Source organism: Canis lupus, chromosome X, assembly GCF_003254725.2.
Source record: "Canis lupus dingo isolate Sandy chromosome X, ASM325472v2, whole genome shotgun sequence".
Lineage (NCBI taxonomy): Eukaryota > Metazoa > Chordata > Mammalia > Carnivora > Canidae > Canis > Canis lupus.
The window spans coordinates 30,517,147-30,525,880 of NC_064281.1; the positions used below are offsets into that span (position 1 = coordinate 30,517,147).

Consider the following 8,734-nt stretch of genomic DNA (forward strand, 5'->3'; position numbering starts at 1 on the left):
ATTTATGATTCTCATGCCTACCAACTGTCCTAAACTGGTTTTCAGCTACTTAGCAAAAAGTTCTAAATCCACAAAACTTTGAGTGTAAATGTGGGGATTGGCTCTGCCCACATTTAAGAATATTATCTCTTCCCCTTCTAGTTGTTCCTGATATTTTTCATTATCATTAAATTAACACAATAAAAAGTTAAATGTGAACGGATACTAAAACTTAAAGCCAGAAACATATGACGATCAAAGAAAAGATAAAAGGGGGTGATATTGATGCTCTTACAACAATGTAAACATCAATAGCTTGAAGCTTTATTACTGCTTCCTAAATATTATTCCAGTATCCTTTATTAATTAGGCATAAATATCCAAGGCCATTTTAAATACAGTCATGACCACGTTAATAGATACTTTATAGTAATAGTCAAAATAGAGTCACAATTGAAAAACACAATTGGTAATTTTGATTATTTGATGGGAAAGGAAAACTCTTGGCCACCAGTACTGTCACTTCTTGAAAGAAAGATTCAAATACAATTGCACAGGTGAGAATGAGTTCCCCTCTAAAGAGCAGATGGCCAGGAGGGGTTACACATCCCTGGGGCCGGGGGACAAGGCTTCCAGAAATGCTTCTACAAGGGGAGGAAGGGGGTTCTGAGAAGAAAGGATGTATACATAAATGTTAATTTTGTACTAAAAAAGAAGGCCACATGCTTCTCTGGATCTTTTCATGAGGCCTAAGGTGATAGAGTAGCTTAGCAATGGAGGGCAGATTGCCACATGCTGCGGCACTCAGTAGGAAAGGCAAAGGAAAACTGGTTAAGTATCATCCTTAACAAGCAGTTCCATAGTCATATTGTCTGCGGTGATTAAATGTTCACGGTATATCAATGGCCACATTAAATTAGCATTGTTAATTTAAACATTTTAGTTTGATTGTTCTGTTATTATTTAATTTATACACTGATTACTTCATTTTTTATAGCTGCATAGAAGATGTTAGCTACAGATATGCTTTTTAAAATATATTCGTTTGAATCTATTTTAAGTAACTGCCTAGTAAAATTAATCAAAACCCACAGAGGGAGACCAAAATAACTTTTGTCCTTTCCTTAAATTGTCTAAACAATTACCAAGTTCGAGAAGCAGGACTTTAAAGAAGTAACAAATGCTGTTAAAGCAGTCCCCTTGACAACAGAATAAGTAAAAAATTGTCCTGTCAAAATAAGTTTGAATCTACAAAACAAATCAACACAGAGGCATTTTCCCCCACCTATCAATTTGGCAGAAAAAATCAGGGTTTGACCATTCACCTTTCTGTGTCACTATGAAGCATCATCAGGCACTGTTCTACATCCCCTTGATCTAGCAATCCTTCTCCTCAAAAATCTGCCAAATACACCTGTATATGCACAAATTGCCAAGCTTTTAGCTACATCAATGATTCCCAAACAGTGAGAGGGAATGATTTTGCCTTCTTCCCCTCAGGGATATTTGGCAAAGAGTGGAGACATTTTTGGTTGTCACAAACTGGGGAGGATGTGTAGTACTGGTATCTAGTGGTTAGAGGCCAGGGATTCTGCAAAACACCCCACAATGCACAAGATTGTCACCCAACAAAAAATGAGTTGTTCAAATAGCGCAGGAGTTGAGAAACTTGGATGGAGATAAATTCTTTTATTTTTGTGATAAGCTATGCTACTTTCGATAGTTCCTATCTTCTGTTTTGCTTTCAGATTTTAGGGATATCTTTTTGTGATTCTCGTCAGCATTTATGGTTTTAGGTCCACGTTGCTTTTTGTGTCATCCTTGTTCAGGGGCTATGTAATCTCTGTATCGTTCCAATTTTAGTAAATGTGCTGCCGAATCTAGGACAGGTCTGTTTGCTTTGATTCCTATGTGATATATGAACTGAGAAATACCTATTAAGTTAAAATATCTTAATGATTAGATAACCTCAAGGAAAAAGGTCTAAGTACCAGAACAAAAGAAATTGTAAGCATTTATTTGCTGTCCTTAACTTAGATTTTGTGTATCCTGGCACCGAAAATCTAACTTAGAGCTTTGAAACAAGCAAAAGACAATTAGATTTTCACCAGATACACCAAAACACTAAAGGGTACTTTGTTTTATCGTTTCCTTCTGTGAATATTCTGTTTCTAGAGGGTTCTTTGACACAAATGCTGCCTAAACAAAGTGACCACTGCTTAAGTCCAAGAGGTTGTGCAACCTCAATGCAAATTGTGAGCCATTGACTCATCCTTTACCCACATGTATGATCACTGCACATGAAGTCCCCAAATTTTTCAAATGTTGATTAAAGAGAGCTAACATATAGGTCAGAAAAATACAGCTACCTTATGAAAAGTATTGTACTGTGATACCACAAAGTTTACACCTACTTAGCAAAGAAGGTATATATATTTTGTACTTGAAAACAACTTTTAAGATCTTTTATCTTCCTGATTCTCCAAAACTTGATTGTATAAAAGCCTATTTTTAGGAGCTGACTTTCCCTCTCTCTCTTTCCATATAAAAAAAATACTGTGAAGGGACGCCTGGGTGGCTCAGCGGTTGAACGCCTTCAGCTCAGGGTGCCGGGATCAAGTCCCACATCGGGCTCCCTGCATGGAGCCTGCTTCTCCTTCTGCCTGTGTCTCTGCCTCTCTCTGTGTGTCTCTCATGAATAAATAAATAAAATCTTAAAAAAAAAATACTGTGAAAATGAGGAAAGCCTCCACCAAAAAAATTTTTTTTAAAAAGAATCAACCATTCCCTCATGTTCTTCCTCCCTCCCACTTTCATTGTATATACTAATTGACCTCCATAGATGCAAATATTGTATGTAGTTGATATCCAAAAGTATTTCCATTTAATTACTGAAGCCTTTATGGGAATGGCAGAATCAAAATGAAGCTAAGAAATGAGAAACTAAAAAAAAAAAAAAAAAAAAAAGAAAGAAAGAAATGAGAAACTAATTTTAGCTTCTGAAGCATTGAAACTCCTGTGCGGATATGTCTCTATAGTTGTAATAATTCTGATTATAAGAATCTCCATCAGTAAAAATAGAGATGTAATTATCAGCTGGGGACAGAAGGTGAGGCAAGTAATAATGATGTGACCATATTTTTTTCATGCTACGTATATATATCCCCCTTGTCAAGAACCTAAATACATTGGATATAAGCCCCTAAGGGAGAGGGAAAGAATTATCATTGACAAAAATCCTGATTAAAGTAATCATGATTCTACATTATGTTTTAAAGCTGGTCTGTTAGAGTGTCAGTATTTTATTAGAAAAGTCATATTCTCAATTAAGAAATGGCCTTTTGCCATGTTCCCAATTTGGACAGGATCCGTAGTCATTTTATGTGGATTGAGTTGTTAACAACTAAGTCAATGAATTATTTGGTTGTTGGATAAAATCAGTTTCATGACAAAAATAGCTGGTAATTTTAAAAGGATAAATGCAGGCTTCTAAAATAACTATTTTAAAAATTCAAAATTGCAAGTCAACAGTCCTTAGTACTACTGTAATAATCTTTTTTTAATATTGGGAAATTTTCTACACTTTTTAAACTTCAAAAAGACACTTCATGAAAACAGTATTCAGAACAAGTATCTATTTAACTTCAATTATATTTGAACAAATATGTAACTCCTCCCTTCTGTTGTTTTTACTATCTTACAATATATAATGGTTAGCACAGGCTCTCCTTCTAGAAAACCTCCCATTGTCAGTCGTGCCCCCTGCTGAGAAAATATTCATGAAACTAAGACCTATAGAGTCCCAGTCAGTTAAACTTTCTAGCTATGGCTAAATTCATGAATATGGGACAGATAATATTGTCTCTGAGGCCAATGCTTAACCATACTTTAAAAAGAACCTTTTTCTTTTTTTTTTCTTTTTTTAAATTTTTTTATTGGAGTTCAATTTGCCAACATTTAGCATAACACCCAGTGCTCATCCTGCCAAGTGCCCCCCTCAGTGCCATCACCCAGTCACCCCAACCCCCCACCCACCTCCCTTTCCACTACCTCTTGAAGAAACTTTTTCTGGGGCACCTGGGTGGCTGAGTCAGTTAAGCATCCCACTCTTGATTTCTGTTCAGGTCATGATTGCAGGGTTGTGAGATTGAGCCCCCAGCTGGGCTCTAAACTCAGCAAGGAATCTGCTGGACCATCTTCCTCAAATAAATAAAGTCTTTATTTTTGAAGATTTTATTTATTTATTCATGAGGGACACACAGAGAGAGACAGAGACATAGGCAGAGGGAGAAGCAGGGTCCTTATGGGGAGCCTGATGCGGAACTCGATCCCGGGACCCTGGGATCACGAACTGAGTCAAAGGCTCAACCACTGAGCCATCCAGGTGCCCCATAAATAAAGTCTTTAAAAAGAACCTTTTTCTTATGGTTTATATTTTCATTCCTTTATTCATTCAGCAAATAATAATTGAGGGCTTTCACTGAAATGAAAAGTATATATATTTTTTCCCTCATTGAGCTTGTGATCAATAGAATATAACTGACAATAAACTGCCAAAGACACAACTAGTTTTAAAATTATTACAAGGATAACTGCTACCATGAAAAAGTAAAGGAGGCTAGGAGAGCTCAGGTGCTGGGACTCTGACTGAAGGATTCGCTAAAAGGAGATCAATACATCAGGGTGAGTAAGAGTTAGCTGGATATAGAGGGACAAATGGCCTTCAGTGTGTATCAGAGCAGCATGTAGGAATTCTCCATGGCAGAAACCATCTTGGCCCATGTAAGGAAGAACTTTTGTCTATGGGACACAGGGGGTGGGAGAAACTTCTCAAGAGATGAAGAGGGCAGGGATGCTTGGGTGGCTCAGTGGTTGAGCATCTGCCCTCAACTCAGATCATGATCCCAGGGTTCTGGGATCGAGTCCTGCATCCGGCTCCCCGCAGGAAGCCTGCTTCTCCCTCTGCCTATGTCTCTGCCTCTCCTTCTGTGTCTCTCATGAATAAATAAATAAAATCTTCAAAAGAGAGAGAGAGAGAGAGAGAAAGAGAGAGAGATGAAGAGAGCAAAATAGGCAAGATCATGCAGGGTATGGTGAATATTTGGGATAAGAATAATTGGAGGCCACTGAATGTTTCTATGTGCTAACAGAAGTAATGTGCTCTTTTAATGGTAAAGTGAGCAAAAGGGGATTAGGAGAGAAGTCAATGAAAGTTTCCCAGTAGTTCAAGGCAAGTAGTAGCTTGCAATAGGGTGAGAGGAAGATATAGATTAAGATCAAGAAATGCCCTGCTATGTATAAATTGAGAAAAGGGACGCGTGGGTGGCTCAGCCGTTGAGTGTCTACCTTTGGCTCAGGGTGTGATCCTGGGGTCCAGGATTGAGTCTCACATCAGGCTCCTTGCGGGGAGCCTGCCTCTCCCTTTTCCTGGGTCTCTGCCTCTCTCTGTGTGTCTCTCATGAATAAATAAAATCTTAAAACAAATGTATAAAGTGAGAGAAACATGAGCACTGACAACTAGAATCACAAGCTTATCATTTCTATCCTATATTTATCCTATATTTATACTCTTAACATTTATCCAAAATATTTAATCCAAAAGATCACAGAGCATTGCACAATATTATATATGTATATCGTGTCATAATACAATAATGATAATAATTGGTTGTGCCAGCAGTCATTATATTGAATAAAAAGCAGCAAGTCTCCCATCCCGATAGTATCCCTGTGTAATTACTATCCAATCTAATACCTGTCCGATAGTTCCAAAAGATCACATAGCGGGAGGTATGCTATGCTAAGGGTGCCAGTTATTTGGGTGAATTTTCTCAGGACAATGATTGAGTTTTAATCAACGCGGTAGAACCTGAATTTTTTAAAAACAGAATACTTGATTAAATGTGATGAATAATTTAAAACTATTGAATTGTAACACATTTATTTACAAAATCAATAACCATTTTAATCTTACCTTAAATGAATTTTATGGCAAACTCAACAAAAGTATCTCCATGATGGAGAAATGAATATCAAAGTATAATGGAAATTGTTCACCATGTTACTTCCCTTATTTTCTGTAGTTTCCTGTGCTTTAATAATAAGCATGTATATTTGTTTCACAAAAGGACAAAACAAGCATATAAGAAATGAAGGTAATTACTGAAGGCAAATTTGAAATAGCCTAGATTACAAGGTATTCAAAGAAAATAGAGGATGATGGATAAATTACCAGGAACTACTTTCTTTGAACATATAATTAAGAAATGCCATCCACATACTCTTATTATTTTTATAAAATTGCATCTTTTTGAAGGGGTATTTCATTTACATGTTTTTACTTCACTTTCCTAAGGTCATTTCAAAGACCAGACATTTTGATTATCTTAAAATGACTGCATTTTCCTCTGTTATGGCAGAGGAAACATTTTCCTCTGTTACTGAAGCAACGAAATGAAAATTGGCCACACATCTGATTCTCTTCTTACATGTTTTGTTCCGAAAAACAGATATCAGAAATGAAAGACAAAGGGACTTCCTGAAACACAAATATTTTATCTGAGCTTTTAGCAATTACATCCAATTTCAGACGCTATCCACAATTTAGGGATCATATTTTTTTACTTGCTTTTCATATTCTTTTGTGTGATTCTGAAAAAATTCACTTGAAGATGGAAGGTGGACACATTAGTATAGTGCTTTCACAGAATACCCAGCTCGAGCTTTATATAATAATAAAGGTAAGATCTAACACTTACAGAACACTCACTGATAACCATGCACTTTCTAAGGATTCCATGTGTATTTGTACACTGAATTATCCAAAATAACTTGTGTAAGTTACTATTATCATCTCCGCATTGCAGTTGAAGAATCTGAGTTTAGAGTGAGAAAATTTTTGCAAGGTCCCACAGAGACCAAATGGAAGAAGGAATGAACACTGTCCGTCCGACTTCACACTTCACAGCCTAGGATATCAGAACTGTCATGTGGCACAATTGCTGAGAACATGCTATCGTATCATAATCTAGAAGTGTGCAGGGCATAACCAAAAAATTGTACAAGAGACTGTGCTGGCCCTTAGGGTCAGAGATCAGAGGAAGACAAGGCAGCAAGAGAGATGGAGAATGGACAGTCAGGGAGATCATAAATTAAGAATGCTGGTCATAAGAACCAGAAAGAGCAGAAAGAACTTCAACTGGTCAAATGGTAAATTCTGCTGATGGGTTAAGTTCAGAGCACATATCTGACTACTGGATTAAAGGCATGAAAGACAAAGTTAGCGATCTAGTCAAGGACAATGCTACTAAAATGAGAAGGACAGAAGCCTTAATGAAATGAACTGACCAGAGAAAATAAAGTGAGGAGAAGCAAAACAAAGGGTCAAGATAAAGCCAATGTGAGGTCATGCGAGAACCAATGATAGGCTTTTCAGGGCTGTTTGTAATTACAAACCAAAACTCATAAGAGAGTGTACATACAACATACAAACCAAACACAGCACCCTGACTGGCCTTGGATGAAAGGAGACCAGCCAGACACATAAATCAAAAAATATGACACAGAAAAGACAAGGTAGCCAAAGAACAATGCCCCTGAGCTACAAAGCACCTGGCAAATAGAAGAGCCATGAATCTGATGTACAGCTAAACAGTTAAACCACTCCCTACAGAGAACATCCCACAGAGAAAAGTCACTGACCCAATCTCCAGAGAAGTACAAAGAACAGCTAGACCAAGAGTTACTTAGCAAGAAGAAATACAAGTATAGGGGAGCTTCTGCCTGCAGAGTATGATTTGTAATCTTCTAAAAGTGACATGGTGAAACAAGTCTAAATATTTAAGAATAGTATCCCAGTAGGACAACACCAAGTGACTTAAATAGAAAGATTCATAAATAAAATATGTTGGATGAATGTTCATTGAACCTCTTGACAACAGAGTCTGTGTTTTGTTCATTTTGGCATCTGAGATGAAACATAGTATCTGACAGCAAAACTGCTCACTTGACTATTGTTCAATGATAAAAGTATTAAAGTGATCACAATCCTGGTGATCAGGATTTTTTGCCTGGTGATGCAGGCAAATGGTGCATATGAGGAATGGGGTTGGAGAGAGAGCAGAGGGCTTCTGGCATTTTCACTTAATGAGGCTCGATAGTTTTGCTGGACAGGTGGAAAGAAAATGAAAATAAATGGAGGCTGATAGGAAGGGAATGGTGGGGATTCTTACCTCCTACTTATTAAGTTTACATAAAGGGGCCTATTCATTCACAAGATAAAGTATGGGGGAAAAAATTCCATCTTCAACCTGCCTTCTCTATCATGACTTGTCACCAGAGGAAAAGCAACATACTGAATCGGTGAATGTGGGTGAACAGACCATAAGCAGATAAGCAGACCCTTCTCTTTCTGTCTCGGTAATTTGAATCTAGGAATCCATTCTCTCTCCTCCTCCTTCATGTGTAAGTTCCTTATCCTCAACAGGAAATCTCCTACTGGCCAATTTGATGTGCATACATTCAATTTTGGAAAGTCGTAATAAACCCAATGTGTCCAAAATTCCAAGCCACGTTCCAGTACATCTTTACAAATGTATATCTTTAAAACTGATATTTTCATCTTTGTCTGCCTTATTTCTACAGCCACTTCACAATTGGTTATAAACTCGCTTGAGGGTATAATTAATATTCTCTCCTAAAACCCCTTCACAGTTCAAGCCACAAAGTGAAGTACTTTAATTTCCACCATAAGGAA

At 37.2% G+C, this 8,734-nt stretch overlaps 1 non-coding gene across 1 annotated transcript; it reads right to left on the reverse strand.

Moving 5' to 3' along the window:
• Positions 1 to 1,763: 1,763 nt before the first annotated feature.
• LOC112656036 (U6 spliceosomal RNA) lies at positions 1,764 to 1,866 on the reverse strand. Its single transcript, XR_003134055.1, has one exon. It is a non-coding gene; the product is annotated as a U6 spliceosomal RNA (small nuclear RNA).
• Between the last annotated feature and the right edge of the window lie 6,868 nt (positions 1,867 to 8,734).